Consider the following 20,183-nt stretch of genomic DNA (forward strand, 5'->3'; position numbering starts at 1 on the left):
CCCATAGGCAGGAACCCGAAAGGTTTTAAGTGAGTAGAGAGGAAGACCACCGGGTTAACTCAGCATTGGACTTGCATGTTAGTTGTAAAAGACAACTCGGCCCGACTAGAAGATGATTGGTACGAAGGTACAATGGGCAGACCCATTGGGATAGCTCATTCTAATCTCCAGACCTTATAGGTATATGAAGAGAAAATATGAGAACAACAAGATGAAGAGTGTCGGGACATGTTGGCAATACATAGTGACAACAATAACCAATGGGAGAGGAAAAAGGCGATCGCACAGGACATGCAATTTCTGCAGCATAGCCTTGGAAGGAAATGAAATGTGCAAAAGAGAAGCACCAGAATAAAGATGTATGTTTGTAAAGTGCCAACTTGATGTTTTATGTAGAAAAGAGACTGAGGTCGTGAAGGGAGACAATACCTCAAGGCTTAAAGGTGCAAAGGGACTGTAGAGTTTAAGACTAAGTGCTCAAGGACTAAAATTGTGGTTAAACCACTTCATCCTATAGGAAATAGAGCTAATAAATAAGGGATTAAAGGCCAAATTCGGTGGCATGGATAATTTTGACAACATATTTGGAAATTTAATGAAAAATTATAGTCAACTAGATTTAGTAAACTCCAACTAAATCATGTTATGTGCCATATTATCTCAAATTGATAGTAAGACTCAAATATTGAGTTCAAAAACCTCATGAAAAGATCGAATTTAATTTTCAGACATGCAGAACTCATGTTCAAACATGATGAACCTAAAAACAACTAGAGAACACTAGAAAAAATCATGATAACAGGTGAACTAAGCTAATTAGTATTAAAAGGCAAATTAAGAAGTTTAACTTAGAGATTTTTATCAGAACATTAGATTAGTGACTGAAGACAATTCGAGAACATTGAGAAGACGAGCTAACAAAATATTTATGCATGAAGGAATATCTAAAGGTAAAAAGAAGCTAATCTTGTGAGTCATGTTTTTTTTTTGAGTGAGAAGAATCGATTGAGGAAGGCTATTTTTTTTAACATAATGAATTTAACTTCTTCTAGTGTAAATTGTGGTGTGTGTAAGGTGGGTTGGTGATTTTGTTATTGTATTCAGTGATCATATATTGATGAAGGTGTTTTGGTGAGTGATTTAAGAGACAAATTTAATTTTTTATGTAAAATTTTTTCATTCATGGTTCTAGTTTGAAAATGGATGAAAAATGAATCATTGAGGCCAAGTAAGTAGTCGTTTGTAGATCAGGGTTTGTAGCATTTTCCGGTAGGTGCTGGTAAACAATTGGGGGATGTATCTCCTTTCAGTTGTAGCTAATTCATGGATTAGTTTCTTCTTAATTGTTGTAGCCAAAGAAGTTTTGCAACAAATTGTAGCTTTCCTTTTGTAGTTGTCCTAATAGCATTACAAGTAAAAGAAATTTTTTTAACATTCTTTTAATACTAATTCACCCCCCTCTCAGTATTGTCCTCGTTTCTAATAGTTATGAGTCATATGGAGGTGAAAGGGCACCGCATTTATTTTATATAGGCCCTCATTCCTCAGGTAAAGGAATTTTAACCGGGGCTTCTCAAGCTCAAAATATGAGAGAATATCATTCTTTTGAGGAGCAAGTGGTGGCTCAATGTTGCACTATTGGGGCTAGTGTTGTATCATTGTATTTGATGTATCTTGGGACTTTCACTTATTATTTGAAGCTCTTAGAGTTTTCGTACTTTCATGGATTTATTATGAATGTTGTAAGACTATTATTTTCATGTTTATGATGTATGATTGTGTTCATATGTACTAAAGAAAATTATTTATTTCCTTGCCTTTGGTATACATCTTGTTGAATGTGCATTCATACTTGCTTTCATGATCATTGTTACTTTGTGAACTATTTTGCAGATTTACTAATAATTATTTCCATGCTCAGGTGGGTCTTTTTAAGGATAATACTACTACTTTTCTTCTAAAGACCCACTCTCTCGCTTATCCTATCCATGAAAGTACAACACACATATTGCAATTGTGTGTTTCATAGGGTCTACTTACTTTCTTATCTCAAAGTATGTGTGCAACCTCTTATGTTTAATTATAGTAAAGGAAAATCTCTAAGAATAAATGGGAGTTGAGCCTTTATTCTAGATGTGGCTCCTATCCAAAATTGTGTGAGATTTGATTGGGACTTCATACAATGGAGACCCCCTACTGTTGGTGGCATCCCACATTGTTGACATAATGATTTATTCTAAGATTGGTTGGCGAAATTCTTGGATATTTCCCATACAAATAGCTTTAAGTCTTCTCATGTTATTATTTTCTAAATATGTTAATGAGTGGTTAGAGATTGCAAATGTGAAATATATCTCAACCTTTTTTTTCACTTGATTCTACACAAGATGTTGTAGTAGATGGCCAAGTTCGGTATTGACAATCCTTTCAAGAAGAATGTTGGTCATGCTTCAACTTGCCATATAATTGGCATGAATAAAGGTTATTTTCTTTCCTTTACCATATTCCTTGCTCTAAATGATGCCAAGATTTGCAATAGTTTTCTCCATACAACTCCAAAGCCAAACAGAATAATGTCCTTGGAACTTCATGGGAACAGTTTGGTGGAGATGCAGATATGCACTCTGAGCATTACAAACTAAATGAAGTCGTGAATGGTCAATTGAACCATTTGGGAAGGTTTCTTGATACCAAATTAATTGGAAGTAGTAGTGGAATGACCAAACAATGTGCATTATTGCATGGTAGGGGTGAGAGTATGCTGAATTTAACTCGCCAAACCAGAAAGAAACACATTTGTTCGGAGCTCTGGGTTGTAAGCAACCTTCCAAATATGCAGAAAATTATTGTATTGTTGCTCATTTGCAAGCTAAGGAGCATAAATGCGGAAGTAGTTGGAATTTAAAATTGATGGAGAAGTATCTCAAGAAACTGTATCATTGGTGGTGCTAATTGAGTTCCCTCGAGAACTATTTTTGCAATCTTTAGAGGGTGTTGAGCCAGGAAATGTCACCCATTTTCACCTTGGTTGTTTGGTTATTTTCTAAGACTGAGAATGGAAACCATCACCACCCTGGTGGTTGGGCCTTTTCCTACTGGTGCAACATTCAAAGATGCACCATTTATATATATTTTATTTTCTTGATGGGCAACATAAAATGAATGGGTGTGGCAGTAATTTAGATTTTGTTTCTGAAAGAGAGAAAATATTGTTAAGCGAATCAAGATTTTTAAGTCATATCCATACCCAATATCAGTATCATTGTTGAAAACATGCTCACCCTCGACTACTTTGATATACAAAGGCATATTGGTGTTGTCAATTTCACAGGGATTAATAATATGAAGGTGTTCACATGCCACTGTGGGAGAAAACTAGGCCAGTCTAGTGGATGGTATCTCTTAGTTTTTTAATTTTATTCAACCAAAGAAACAAATTCAATGGAAATGCATGCTTATCATCTCTATAGAATGTGATACGAAATATAGGTGGAACTAAGTACCATATAAAAATATGCTCAAGTAAAGGTGCCTTTGCCCAAGTTGTAGGGCTCATATTGATGGATGCCCTGGTAACAAAATTGCTTTAAATATTCAAAGATCTTCTTTCCCATAGGAATTTTATATCTATCGCCAACTTGATGAACTCATCCTTAGTGATGAACGGTCTAGTTTTGGATCAACATGGTAAATACATTTATATTCTGATTATAGCATTCTAGTCTGTGATTATTTAGAGCATCGAAATCTCGAGGGTGTTATTAATTTGTATTTGATAACTGGTCAGTGCATGGATCAGATATTATGTCAGTACTACACTATTAAAACAATACGTATGTTGGAAACACTCCACTTGGTAGGCCTTATTCATGGTGATGTTAAACCAAACAACTTACTCATTAGCTACATTAGTAATGACATATTTGAGGAATGGACTCTGAGATGAACATGGTAGTGGAAGTACGATAGTCATATGAGATGGACATGGTAGTGGAAGTATGATAGTCATATGAGATGGACATGGTAGTGGAAACTATTCTCTTGATGCTTGCAAGCATGGATGATCGATCGAGGTTACAGGACCTTAAATTTTCCACAAGATGGCCATCCAACAAACATAATGAATGTATTAAAGACCTCTTGAAAGTCAGTGAAAATATCATATTAACATCAAAGGGAATATATGACAAGTCTCTTAAGTATTTTGTAAAAGTTGAATCTATTGTTGTATGCAGTGCATTGCGGTGTTATTGAATCTTCCAGGTTGTTTTTATGAAAGAGAAAACATTTCTATTCCCATTAAAATAATCATTCTCTTGTCAAAAAAAACTTTTGATGGCGACAATGAAATCTCCGCATCAATCATAAGCTTCACTAAGAGCAACTGAGATGATAATGCCAGAAGCACTAGACCCTGTTGTTGTCAGACAGTATGATTTAGTCTCTACTTCTTCATATATTAATACTTGAGAGATTGATACGATTAAAAACTGTTAATAGAATATTTGACATGCACAAAATTACTCGCTAATAGTTTTTTAGGCTTACAAGAGAATGATTCCATCCAAAACAGCACTCAACCCCGTTAATTGCTTTGACGTATCTGTTTGGAAACGTATCAGGCAGATCCAGGCACATTAGCGAGCAAAAAGGTCAGAAATTGACTCACCACCGCAAAAATGATGAGAAATAGAGTGCATGTCCGGTAGCGTCCGAGGTATGAATCACTAAGAAATGCCCCAAGAAGAGAAAATATATAAACGGTTCCAGTCCACTTGCTCACATTATTTGCTGCGGATGCATTGCTCCGATGAAGCACTCTAGTAAAAAACAGAACCAGGTTTACAGCCACCCCAAAGAACGCAAGCGTGGCCAATCCTTGATTTACTATTTTGCATGGACAAGCAATAGAAATAGTCAGAGACTCATAAAACTTGATCGTTACAGCGATATCAAGGAACGTCTTATTTTAAGATACGACACCATGGGGTTCACTATAAAAAGTACACAGAATTATGATGGTGGATAACCTCTGGTCCAGTAACATTGCAGCCAACAGAGAAATTAGAAGGTTAAGTTAGCACTATAAATGATTGCCGATCAATATTCTAAAGCATCTAAACAGAAAGAGTTCAGACATAATTAATATTAATAATCCAGACTTCCAGCCACCGGTCCGGGCTTTGATGGCCTGCCGGCCGAACCTGTCAACGACACCGTCTAGGGTATGCTCGTCCTCATTCTCTTTCGCATGCGGACCACTGAAATCATTCCTTGTTTGCTTGTTTCTCTACATATCATTAATGTAATAAGATTCCAATTATCACGGAACGTCCATATTAGATTCTGTGTAAATATTTTTTTGGGTTAGATTGTGTTTTTCTATGTTTAAAATAAATTTTTGAATGCCTAAATTGCTGAATTACCGGAAAGCCACCAGACTCCATAGCACTGCTTTTCTCCAAGCTGTGGTATTCACTGAAACGGCCTCGATACAGTACACCATTTGAGGTGTGTCCTCAAGCATTTTCGAGAACCATTTTTTTCTCGCAACGTAATGTTTGTTTGTTTTGTCAAGCGATAACTGTTCGATTAAAATGAAGGCTGTCCACCGTCCGATTGAAACCAAGTTGCTGTACAGGTCTTCGTCATTGATCCGTGAACCTTTCGTGGAGTAAAAGTTTTCGTTTGACTGTGGGCTTGTCAGGAAAGTAATTTAATGAATTTACTATGGTCGTAGATTGTAGGTAAAAGATTTTAATTTTAAATTTTTTTTTTTACTTACGGAAGTATGGCACAAAAATGTGTTTTGTTATGTTTTAGTTTTAGTTGTTTTTTATTGCAATAGGTAATGTAAGCGAAGAGTGAGGTGCACCAGCGTGATAGCAAAAAAAGGGAAGAACGCACATAGTGCGAATGAATGTATGTTTTTTTTTATTGAAATGTAATGTAATGGAAATGCAGTAGCATATGTGAAGAATTACATTTACAGCAGTAAATGTAAGAAAGTTTTTTTTTACACCAGTGTAAAGAATGAAGGAGCAGTTAATTTTTATGAGACACGGTAATTTTTTTTGTGCATCTGAAGCAGTCTTGGAGAATCCCTCTGTCAGAGGAAGAAATTTGTAACTAAAGTGGTTTGATTAATGAATACAGAGCGTTTATTTTGGTGTGTGAAACTTTTTCCTTCATCTCCAACAAACAATTTTTTTATGCTTTCCTGTGTTAGAGATCCTATGGTAAAAACAAAGCATTACTCTCTCTTCATATTTTGTTTCGTAATTTAGCAGAAAAATCCCAACAGTGGTATCAGAGCTTGTCCAGGCTCTTTGAAGGTGTCAAAGTAGCTGAAGGAAGGTTCTTTGTTGCAGCAGCTTCTCCAGTAGAGTCAAGACTTAGTCAAAGAATCCAAGGTATTTCTCAAGAATCCAAGGTATTTCTCAAGATTTTTTTTGTGTTGAAGAGAGTCAGTGATTTTTAATACACAGTCAAGTATTTTGAGGCATAGCTTAGAGTGCAAGAATGGCTAGCTCCATCACCAGCATCAGCACCAGCACTAGCATGGGTATCTTTAATACTCAGCTTCCACAATTTAATGGGAAAAACTATGACTATTGGGCAATAACCATGAAATCTTTGCTTGCCTCACAAGATTTATGGGAATTTGTTGAGGATGGATTTGAAGAACCAGCAGATGAAGAAGAGTTTAATAACTTGACACAAGCAGAGAAAGATTTGCTGAAGAGCTATAAGAAGAAGGATTCAAAAGCCCTCGTATTCTTGTATCAAGCAGTGCATGAGAGTGTATTTCCAAGGATAGAGACAACCAAGACATCCAAAGAAGCATGGAAAACCCTCAAGACAACCTATCAAGGCATGGAGAAAGTGAAGACAACAAAGCTACAGTTGCCGAGGAGAGATTTGAGAATCTATGCATGAAGGAGTCAGACAATATTGACTCATTCTTCACACAAGTAATTGGTCTGGTCACACAGATAAGGTCTCATGGAGAGATTCTTGAAGAAAGGAGGATTGTGGAGAAACTGTTGAGGGTCCTACCCTCAAAGTTCGATGTGATTGTCACAACCATAGAAGAGACAAAGGATCTCACAAGCTTCACATTTCATGAATTACATGCATCACTGATAACACATGAGCAGAGATTGAGTAGAAATGAAAGCTCATCTCTAGAGCATGCCTTTAAGACCTAGATGTCTTTTGGAAGAGGAAGAGGTCAAGGCAGAGGAAACAAGAGAGGAACAGGCAGAAGCCAAAATAGAGGTGGAAGGATCAGTCCAGCGAATACTCAAGGAAGAGGCAGCAATCCAAATCAGAACCAAGGCCAAGGCAGCAGCCAACAAAGTGGACAACATCATGCTCAAGGACAAAGGTATGAAAAATCCAATGTCCAATGTTACTACTGTAAAAAATATGGGCATTATGCAAATGAATGTAGGAAGAAGCAGCATGATATGAATAATAGATTTAGTGCAAATTTCACTAGAGAAAATATCAGCCAAAATAATTTGTTTTTAGCTTGTAATATGGGTGAAGAAAAGAGTGAAAATGTATGGTTTCTAGACTCTGGTTGCAGTAACCATATGACAGGAAACATAGCCTTGTTTTCCATGTCAGATCAAAGTGTGAAGTCACAAGTCACATTAGAGACTGATAATAAAGTTTCTATTATGGGAAAAGGAGAAGTAAATGTCTTAACAAAGAAAGGTGAAAAGAAAACCATAACAGATGTTTATTATGTTCTTGGAATGAAATGTAACCTCTTAAGTATTGGACAGCTTGTTCAAAAGGGTTACAATGTTTTCTTTGAGAATGTTGTATGCACCATCATGGATATAGCATCCAGCAAACAATGTTTTGTTGAAGTAAAGATGACAAGGAACATGATGTTCCCTCTCAGAATGAAGACGGATTTAAAAAATAAAGAAGTAATTGCAGCAGTGGCTCAAGAGGCTTACCAAAGCGAACCAAAGGATGAAAATTGGTTGTGGCACTTGAGATTTGGACATCTCAACTTTGGAGGTCTTAACTTGTTGAGTAGAAAAGGAATGGTAAGAGGATTACCATTGATAGAGAAATTAGACAGCCTTTGTGAAGGTTGCATCTTGGTGAAACAACACAAAAAAAGTTTTCCATCAGGGAAAAGCATAAGGGCAAAAACACCCTTAGAGATTGTCCACTCAGACTTATGTGGACCGATGCAAACTCCATCACTTGCAGGCAGCCACTACATATTAACATTCATTGATGATTTTACAAGAAAAACTTGGGTCTATTTCCTTAAGAACAAAAGTGAAGTGTTTGAGAGATTTTGCAATTTCAAGACACTAGTAGAAAACCAAAGCGGGCTACATATCAAAGTTCTAAGAATTGATAGAGGAGGTGAGTATATCTCCAAGGAATTTTTACATTTTTGTAGAGAAAATGGAATTCATAAGTAGTTTATAGCTAGGTACACCCCGCAACAAAATGGAGTTTCTGAAAGGAAGAATAGGACAATCATGGATATGGCGAGGAGTATGTTGAAGGAAAAGCATTTGCCAAATGATTATTGGGCTGAAGCTGTACATTATGCAGCGTACATTTTGAATAGATTCCCTACAAAAGCAATGATGAACAGAGTGTCGGAAGAAGCATGGAGTGGGAGAAAGCAAGGAGTCACGCACATGAAAGTTTTTGGATGTGTGGCTTATGCACACATTCCAGATCAGCGAAGGAAGAAGTTGGACAGCAAAGGGGAGAAATGTATTTTCATTGGATACAGTAAGGAATCCAAAGCTTATAGGTTGTATAACCCATCCACCAAGAAGCTAATTGTGAGTAGAGATGTTCAGTTCATTGAGGAGGAAGCTTGGGATTAAAGCATAGAGAAAACAGTGAATGTTAAAATCTCTTTGTCACATGATGAACATGATGAGGAGATGGTTGAAATACATCCCCAAACAACAGCACCAACACAAGGACAGCGAGGGACACCCTTCAGGAGAAATGAAAGTGCTTCTCCAAGCACACCATAAGGAGGAAATTCAAGTGCTTTTTCAAGCACTTGCACACCAAATGAAAGAGGTAAGAAGTTCAGAAATTTAAGTGATATTTATGAGTAAGACGTAGCAAATGAAAGTATGAATTCTTTGTTTGCATTATATTGTCATGTTGATGACCCTGTTCATTTCGAAGAAGCAGTTAAGGATAAGAAATGGATAGAAGCTATGGATGAGGAGATCAATGCCATAGAAAGAAACAAGACATGGGATTTAGTTGAACTAGCAAAAGGAAAAAAAGCCATTGGAGTTAAATCGGTCTACAAGACCAAGAGTAATGCTGAAGGAAAAATAGAAAGGCACAAGGCAAGACTTGTTGTCAAAGGATATAAGCAGTAGTATGGGAGAGACTATGAGGAAACTTTTGCACTGGTTGCTAGAATGGAAACCGTGACAGCAGTGCTGTCCATAGCAGCACAAAACAAGTGGAAAGTTTACCAAATGGACGTGAAGTCAGCATTCCTAAATGGAGTGTTAAAGGAAGAGGTTTACATTGAACAACCTCTAAGCTATGAAAATAAAGGCCAAGAGCACAAAGTGTGCAGATTGAAGAAATCTCTTTATGGGCTGAAGCAATCACCAGGGACATGGTACAATAGGATAGATTCCTATCTACTAGAAAATGCATTTGAAAAGTGTGAGGGAGAACCCACCGTCTACATGAAAGAAAATGATGGTAAATTACTAATTGTTGTGTTATATGTTGATGATGTTATTTTCACAGGTAGTGATGTTTATTTTATTGAAAATTTCAAAGCAGTCATGAAAGAAGAATTTGAAATGACTGACATGGGTTTGCTGAGATACTTCTTAGGAATAGAAGTAAAAAAAAATGGAAATGGGATTTTTATCTCACAAGATAAATATGTTAATGAAGTGTTGGAAAGATTCCATATGAAGGAGAGCAAGATAGCAATCACTCCCACAGTGATGGGATTAAAACTCAACAAAGAGGACAACAACAAGGATTTTGATCCTAGTTTGTATAAGAGCATAGTTGGCACCCTCATGTATTTGACTGCAACTAGGCCGGATATAATGTTTGTTGTTAGTTTGTTTTCCAAATTCATGGAGAGGCCAAAAGAAGCACATTAGCACGAAGAAAAAAGGATTCTGAGGTATGTTAAAGGTACTAAAAGATTTGGCATTTTATATACTACTTCAGAATGTTCAGATTTAGTTGGATACACTGATAGTGATTGGGCTGGAAGTGTAGATGATCGGAAAAGCACATCCGGTTATGTTTTTCACATGGGTTCAGGAGCTATTTCATGGGCTTCTAAAAAACAGCCTATTGTAGCATTGTCTACAGCAGAAGCAGAATATGTGGTAGCTACAGCAGCAGCATGTCAAGTAGTTTGGATGAGAAGAATTTTGAGGAGCTTATGCCAAGAGCAAATAAAATGAACTGTGATTTTTTGTGACAATAGCTCAGCGATTGCATTATACAAGAATTCGGTGTTTCATAAGAGAACGAAACACATCGACACAAAGTTTCACTACATCAGGGAATTGGTAAACAGTGGAGAAATTGTCTTAGAACATTGTAGATCTCTGGAGCAGGTTGCAGAGATTCTGACCAAGCCATTGGGACAGAAAAGTTTTGAATTTTTGAGGAAATGTTTGGGTATGACTGATAACCCAACAATTGAAATTAAAGGGGAGTGTTGAAATATAATTTCAACTACCCTGCTGCATACTGTTCTGGAAAACCACCAGACTCCATCGCACCCCTTTTCTCCAAGCGGTGGTATTCTCTCAAACGGCCCCGATATAGTACGCCATTTGACATGTGTCCTCAAGCATTTTTGAAAACCACTTTTTTCCCGGAACGTAATGTTCGTTTGTTTTGTTCAAGCGATATCCGTTCGATTAAAATGAAGGCTGTCCACCGTCCGATTGAAACCAAGTTGCTGTACAGGTCTCCGCCATTGATCCATGAACCTTGCGTGGAGTAAAAGTTTTCGTTTGACTAATGAATTTACTATGGTCGTAGATTGTAGGTAAAAGATTTTAATTTTAATGTTTTTTTTTACTTATGGAAGTATGGCACAAAAATGTATTTTGTTATGTTTTAGCTTTAGTTGTTTTTTATTGTAATAGGTAATGTAACAGAAGAGTGAGGCGCAACAGCGCGATAGCCAAAAAGGGAAGAACGCGCGAATGAATGTATGTTTTTTTTGGTTGAAATGTAATGTAATGGAAATGCAGCAGCATATATAAGGAATTACATTTACAACAGTAAATGTAAGAAAGCATTTTTTTACAGCAGTGTAAAGAATGAAGGAACACAACAGTTAATTTTTATGAGACAGTAATTTTTTTTGTGCATCTGAAGCAGTCTTGGAGAATCCCTCTGGCAGAGGAAGAAATTTGTAACTGCAGTGGTTTGATTAATGAATACAAAGTGTTTATTTTGTTGTGTGAAACTTTGTTCTTCATCTCCAACAAACAATTTTTTTTATGCTTCCCTATGTTAAAGATCCTATGGTAAAAAGAGAGTATTACTCTCTGTTCATATTTTGTTTTAGAATTTAGCAAAAAATTCCCAACATAAATATATTTGTTGGGTTGAAAAATAGTTTGGGAGCTTGGATTGTGTAAAGTTGATTAATTAAACTTTGAACAAAATTTTATAAGATTTCACAAAAATTGAAAAAAACAATATAGCCCTAAATCCCTAAAATGCAAAGCAATTAGATTAGAGCTTTTCTATTTGGAACAACCTAACTATTAGATGTACTTGTTTTTATTAAAATCTGAGACAATTTTTAAAAATTTTGTGATTTTCAATTATTTAAAATGTATTTTTAATAAAAATCAATATAATGTCCCAAAATATTTTAAGACATTTGAATTCTACTTAAAATCCAATGAGATTATATAGTTAAAAATACAATAAGGAAAAAGAAAAAAAAAAAAAAATCTAACAACCAAATTACATGTTTTATTTTTTTTTATTAAGGTTTTATTTTTTTTATTACGTTTCTATTTTTGTTAACTACGGTGGAAAAAAGGAAAAAAAGTCTAATTGTCCAATTAGACATTTTAGTTTTTATTTTATTACTTTCCTATATTTTATTTTACCTCGTGAATTAAAATTTTATGTATTCTATATTTTGATATATATTTTAATTGTACTTTCAAAAAAACCGGATAGAGTTTAATCATCTTCAAAAATTCCAAAAATAATTCATGAAAAACGTGGAATTCTGATTTCCTAGATAATTTGAGATCAATTTTGTCTATAAAATTTTGACTTCAAGTATAATTTTAATTTTATTTATAATTATTTTTAATTCCAATGTGGCATCAATTTTATTAGAAAATAGAATGTGAGTTGAATGATATAAATAATTAGTATCTGAATTGAAAAGGACTTTGGTGCAATCAATATATACAATATTACAGGGCTATGCCAATGGTTTAATAATATAATTAAATCTAATAAGTAACATATACTGCTGTACACATATTAATGACCCTATAATATTATATATACTAATTATCTTCTCCAAAAACAAAGAATTTGACAGTTTACCCTGTAAGCTTACTTTGATTAACTCTTATCTTACGACTTTACCTTTGAGTAACTCTTATCCCAAAAAAGACGTTTTTTCCTTAAGAGATTATCGATTGAAAATCAAGGTGAAATGGAGTTTGCATGTGTTAATTGATTATAGTTACCAGTGGTATGATGTGTGGGGGGAAGTCTCCATCACAACTTGGAGTAATCGTCCCATCCCCATAACCATCATTAATCGGAGTGTCCTTGAACATCTCACGCTTACGCAGTCACAGGTTCCTGCTTGACTTGGAGGCTGTTTACTAGTTACACTCTATTTATTTATTTATAAAAAGAAGTGATTGACAGAAATAATGCGTAGGAAAGAAAGATTACCTTTATATAAGCATTCGGAGGTAATTCCCCGTGTCCGAATTTTGCTGTTGGGTTATGGTAACGTGACTGTTGAGCTGCTCCATTTTGATCTGGTTGGTGAAGATCTATAAACCTGAAAGTTAAACTCAGGCAATCTTATTGACCATCTCCCCTCCCAAAATCTGGTCGCATTAATTTCTCAGAAATAATTAAAGATCTATTGAACAAAACAAAACGAAACATACAAGAAATTAATTAAAGATCTATTGAACAAAACAAAACGAAACATACAAGAATGCAAGGGACTTGAACTGTAGACGCTTGAATCCTTCTATTTCTCAAGTTTTGTTATAGCGTTTTACGTTTGGAATTTTTTAAGATCAAATATTTTGATGAGTCATCAAGCAATAATCGCAATTATGTTATTATTTATATGAAGTATGGATGCTATTATTTAGAATTTACATGGAGCAAAGGAAAAAATGTCACTCATGAATTTGAAGAAAACTTAAATGATGTGTATGAAAAACTAAAAAAGGTCATGAAATTGAAATTTGAATAAGTTGTAGGACTAGATTATGTTTTGAGTTTTCGCTTTATCTTAACCTTAAAATTGTGAGGGAAATCATGATATTTATTATTTAAAATATAAATTTATTATATAAATTGATTCAAAATTTCAGAAGTATTTAAAATTTACTTTATTATATAAATTGATTTTAAATTTTTAAAAACTTCTAATTAATTAAAACCCTTTAATAAATTATACCACTCAAATTTATAATTTAATCTTATTTCAACCAAAATTTACTTTATTATATAATTTGATTTTAAATTTTTAAAAACTTCTAATTAATTAAAACCCTTTAATAAATTATACCACTCAAATTTATAATTTAATCTTATTTCAACCAAAATTTAACAAGGAATGTATTATCCAACAAGGAATATATTAGCCCGCTTAGGACCACTCGAAATCTGATTTTTCGCAAAATTTGGATAGCTACGTGTATGCTACTGCGAATTGATTTTCTTTTTGCTTTCCAAGTAGATAGTGTGAGTGAAGTGGGCTTCCCTCCGATCCATTAACTTTACCAGAAAGTAAAAGGCTTCATAATTTTCATTAATCTGATAATTCCCCAGTGAGACACATGTAACAATCAACATTTTTCACTGTCACAGGATTCCACTTGTCCAAAAACACTTTCCTAGGCAATTGCGTCTTCATTCGTGACTCATGAGTCATCACTGTTCAAATTTAAATTCTTTCTCAGCGTTTGATAACCTTCTGCGGAAAGGGGGATGGGACAACTTATACCTCCTCTGATTTGATTTTTCCAAAGGGGACTTTCTCCCGATGGAATTTGACGAGTAAGTGCCTGTCACGAAGCAATTTCAAGTTTCACGGGCGAAAAAACGCACGCGAAACGAGAAGAAGGGGCTCATATCACACCGACATACGAACTAGGAGTTATCCTATCTGACGTTTGATTTGAAATGTACATATATTCAGGACCCCTATATTTGTACACTTATCAGTTATCACATATAAAAATTGATTTGAAATGTACAGATTCAGATCCCCAGATCTGCCATTGGCCTTTTCACAAGCTGCCAAATGGGTCCGTAAGTGGGAAAGAAAAAAATGACACAATATGACTATTTGCCAGGTAAATGATGAGATGCAATAACATGACTCTCAACGTCAGTCGAATCGGATGACTCACATTACAGTAATTCCGTATACGACTCATTTTCATTGGTTGTTTCGTTGTCCTTCATCTAATAGATTCATATTTTAATGTGCTAGTGGATTCTAATATTTTTATATCAAATCACTATAGTTGTGGTGAAGTTGTGTTGTGTTCACCAGGGAATAAGGTTGATAATGTGATAAATATTTGAAAATTAGAGTAGATTTGATTATAAGCTCGGAAATTTAAGAGAATGTGTTTTTCATCTTCAACTTTTTTAATGTGTCACAAGTGGTACACTCTTTCCCATGTTTTTTTGGGAATAGGTCAATGTCAAGTTTCACTATGAAGTTCATGAGAATTAGTCCATATATTAGCAATGTTCATTTTTGTCTTAACACTAGTCATGAAAGAAATAATTATGGGTTGCAAGACTGTGGTTGATCACATGCTTATAATATCTTAGTTTCCTTTTCCCCTCTAACTCTTTATCGCCCCACAACTTCTCAAATTTGGAAGTAATAACATTTTTAATATTATCCTTATTCTGCAAGATGGTCTCATTGTTTATCCCCAATGGTATCCAACATTGGACATCCTTATGCCATCCTCACTTGAGCCGAAGGTGGGGGTTAGAAGCAATTTTAGGACACCTCTTAGCTTCCATGTTGTACAACATCTTATACATGATATACATGATCATAACCATGCTTTACAAAAAAATCAATTCGCACACATAAAATCTTTTTTTTCATTCACAAATATGATACACATATATAGTTGGATTGAGATCCCATTGATTCCAAACATGGACAAAGAGGTTGTGATATTCTCTCAACAAAATTCCAAACTAATTCTAAACATAACATGGAATCCATGGAAGCATTATTTCTAAGTCCCTCCCTTAATGCTTACATGAAAAACATTGAAAACACACATTGCAACAACAAGAATACTTTTTTTCTAACTAGTCTTCATTAACACTCACATTTACTTTGGAATCTCGTAAAAACGCGACTCTTTCTTCACCACCATATATTCCAACTTTCACTTGAACTCCATTTCAAACATAATTGATTATGACCATCATTGATGAATTTTGTACAACTCACGCTTCTTGACTACTCCCAAGAATACCCTAGATACTAAATATATCTAGGCACATGCTTCCAACTGATCCGGATTTAGACAGGAACGCAATAAATTACCGAGATAACCATAAACACAAAGATGCAACGGAAATAATACTTCATTCCATTACTGTAAAATATTGAAATATGCTTATAACCAGAAATGGAAATAAACCAGCTAGGGCGATGATAGCTTATCTCTGAGAAGAGATGTACGGCTACATGCCTCTGAACTGTTCTGAACTGTGTTACAATGAGGCTCGAAGGCCTATTTATTGTTGAGAAACAATGGAAAACCCTTCACATTCCAAAACCTAACCCTAGAAGATGAAACGCCAAATTGTGGGCCCCGTTTTTGTGTAAGTTGGTACATCAACTTCCCGGGGTCGCCAATTGGTCGTACTATCTCCGTTTGACGCGCATGATAGCCCGTTCGAAAGATCTCTCCGAGGGCTACGACGGAAAAAACGATTTTTAAACAAAAAAATCGTTGGGCGGTGGATTTCCCAAAAAATGTCGTTTAGGGCCTCAAAACGACTCCGGAAGTTTAGGACCCGAAAAACTGCTAAAAGTAGTAAACTATGCTATAATTAAGGAAACAGAAAAACTGAAAGAGACAGTTGTGGGGGTCCAAATGGGATAGGTGGGTGGCCACCAACATCCACCTGGATCATTCCTCCCCCCTTAGGAAGCAATGGTCCCCATTGCATTGAGTTCCTCCCTGAGATGAGGAAGCTTTTGTTAAGCTGGGTCTCTGGTGAGCTGTTCTGCAATCTCTAATGTGTCCAGAAATGGTGGGGAGCATGGTCGGCGACGGTCCACATTGAACACTTGGTGCAAGCGAAGGAATGGAGGAATGTTGTGCTTCAAAGCATTGTTTCCCGTAGCCTAGTTACTGATGTAAGGACCATGTCGAAGTGGTCTGAGTTTCTGATGGGTTCTGGTAAGGCGCTCCCTCTGCAAATGTAACCAAATTTTGTCGCCCACCTGAAACTTGTGTGGTACCCCTCCGGGTAAGGATAAGTTGTTCCTGTGTTTTGTCATGACTGTATCCCTCTGTTGCTGCTGCTGTGTGGAGGAACCCTTCACGGGGGTCATGGATGTAGCAACGATCTTCCCTTTACTTTGGGAGCGAACCAGATAGAAAATAAATTTCCTAGTTTGTGAGATGAGCTTGCTGTCTTTCTTAGCAGTGATCAAAGAGGTGGCGGTAGGTGGGGCTACCTCCGGTATCCTGTATAATGGATTATCCAAAGAAATGATGACAGTGCGAGGCCTTGACTCATACACAGCATGTCGCCTCCACAAGTATGGTTGGCCTAATAGTACATCATAAACATCCAAAGGTGTAACATCACACAATACCTCGTCTGTGAAGGGCTTGATGCTGTAGGGAAGGCGACACTGCTGGCAAACTTTGAGATCTCGTCCTTCGTGAAGCCAACTGATACTGTACGACTGTGGGTGTGGTGTAGTTGGTAGGCCCAACCACTTCACGACTTCTTCTGAAATAAGCTTCTTTTGGCTGCCACTGTCGACAATGAATTGCAGCGGCGAACCCTTCACCCACATCTATGAGTGGAAAAGATGTTCCCCCTCCTCTAGATCTTCGGGCTCATTTTTCTGGATCTTGGCAGTAGCAATAGTGGCATTGGGATCCGCATCAATGATCTGCTTCCCTTTGTCATTCCCCTTGTCGGGTTCTGACTTAGAGTCGGAACATGCATCTGATTCGGAAGCCTTCAACTCGGCTACCAACGACTGCCTGGTCCAACACTCACTTTTGTTATGAGTGGGACTCTTGTGGAACTCACACCACTTTCCTGTGTCCTTCTTCGGCTTCGTCGCGTTATTCTTTTCTTGCGGCTTCAACAGGTTGTCTTGGGTCACCCCGCCTTGGCTTTGTCCTTTGGGCTTTGGATTTGCAGATCCAAAGTCTCGCTTCTTCTGTTTGATCTTTTGCTCAATTTTGATAGCGTATCGGTATGCTGTGCCGAGTGAGGAGATGTTCAAGAACTCCATCTATTCCTGGATGTATCTGTGTAGGCAGCCGCGGTATTTGAGTACCAGATGCAGCTCAGAATCTTTTATACCTAATTGTGTGCGAAGGGTATGAAAAATGTTTGTGAACTCTGGCACATCTTGGTCTCGTCCCTGCCGGAGTGTGGTCCATTTGATGTATTTGTCCTCATAGCTTCCGACAGGGTAGTACTGCTCCTTGATGGCATCCCGGAAGTCATTCCAAGTGGGTGGGGCTAAAAATAGTGAGCCTGTACTTTCATCCTTCTGCTTGCAGTAGGTTTCCCACCAGTCCTTGACGTGGGGGGCTGCTTTGAGAAGAGCGAAAACAATCCTTTCCCGACTTGAAAATTCATGAACAAAAAAATACCCATCTAGCAGATTTAATCATTTATCTACGGCATCTGCGTCTATTTGACCCTCGAAGATGGGGATTTCAAAAATAACTTGTACCTTAAACGGTGTGGCATTTCCAGAGTAGCTGTTGGAAGCCGATGTGTCGCCTCTCGGTAGCCGCTGAAGAATCTGCGCAAAGTTGTCCATCATCACGTTCCTTTGTCACTCGAGGGCTTCTTCGAGCAAGATTTTGATAGGATCTCCTGCCCCCTCATCTTTCTTCTCATCCACCATGGGAGGTCGTCGAGATTTGCGAGGCTAGTCTTGCAAAGGTTCGACCAATTCGAGCCCTAACTCCTTATATCCCGACCTCGTTGGGGACATGCAAAGAAAAACGGAGAAAAAACAGACCTCTCTGATACCACTGATCCAGATTTAGACAGGAACGCAATAAATTACCGAGATAACCATAAACATAAAGATGCAGCGGAAATAATACTTCATTTCATTACTGTAAAATACTGAAATATGCTTACAACCAGAAATGGAAATAGACCAGCTAGGGCGATGGTAGCTTATCTCTGAGAAGAGATGTGCGGCTACATGCCTCTGAACTGTTCTGAGCTGTGTTACAATGAGGCTCGAAGGCCTATTTATTGTTGAGAAACAATGGAAAAGCCTTCACATTCCAAAACCTAACCCTAGAAGATGAAACGCCAAATTGTGGGCCCCGTTTTTGGGTAAGTTGGTACATCAACTTCCCAGGGTCACGAATTGGTCGTACTATCTCCGTTTGACGCGCATGATAGCCCGTTGGAAAGATATCTCCGAGGACTACGACGAAAAAGACGATTTTTAGAAGAAAAATCACTGCAGGGTGGATTTCCCAAAAAACGTCGTTTAGGGCCTCAAAACGGCTCTGGAAGTTTAGGACCCGAAAAACTGCTAAAAATAATAAACTATGTTATAATTAACGAAACAGAAAAACTGAAAGAGACAGTTGTGGGGGTCCAAATGGGATAGGTGGGTGGCCACCAACATCCACCTGGATCACCATCCTAGCAGTGTGCATCAAATTACATACTTCAATTTATATAGGTAAGCTATCTATATACTGATTTTATGTAGCAATGAACTCTACAACTGACCTTTATTGACATATACACTTACATACATATAAATAAAATGTGTAAATAGTATTCTTGAAGCACCAAAGAACAACAAGATACATGAGCATATAACAAAGTCAATGATGTGTTCTCTCGACACCGAAGAATGTTGAAAACCATTAGCTTAAGTATATTTCTTTATTTTTTATTGGTCTTTTACATATCACGGACAATACTATATTCATATCATTACTAATAATTATAAAATAAAGCATTATCTCAAGCAATCACATGGTCCAATGTCACATTGTGGCAAACATTCTCTCAATATGAAAATCAATCATGGTCAACCATGGTCCAACGTCGCATTGTGACAAATATTGTCTCAATATGAAAATCAACCATGGTAAACCAAGTTTGTTTTAGGGTTTATAATATTTATCTTAGGGTTTATATACCTTAGGTTTACAATATTAATCCTTTGTTTTTTTGGGTGTTTAGTATTAATCCCTTGTTTTTATTATTGCCTTGGGTTTATAATATCAATCCCTTGGGTTTATTAATCTAAGGGTTCATATTCCTAGGGTATAATATTATTAATAAGGTTTATAATATTAATCCTAAGGTTTAATATAAATCCCTTGGGTTTATAACCCATTGGGTTTGTAATATAAATTCTTTAGGTTTATAATATTAATCATAGGATTTATATTCCCATGGTATAAAATTAATCTTAGGTTTTACAAAAAAATTTAGTGTTTATATTCCTATGGTTTAATATTCATCGTAGGTTTAATTTTATTCCCTTGAGTTTATAATCCCTTGGGTACTTAATATTAATCCATTGGGTTTATTGATCCATTGAGTTTTATATTCATCTTAGGGTTTAATATTAATCCTATAAGTTTATAATTCCTTGGGTTTATAGTATTAATCATTTGGGTTTATTAATCTTA

This window comes from Pinus tabuliformis, chromosome J (assembly GCF_031772625.1).
Source record: "Pinus tabuliformis cultivar Carrire ecotype Pingquan chromosome J, CPIR1, whole genome shotgun sequence".
Classification (NCBI taxonomy): domain Eukaryota; kingdom Viridiplantae; phylum Streptophyta; class Pinopsida; order Pinales; family Pinaceae; genus Pinus; species Pinus tabuliformis.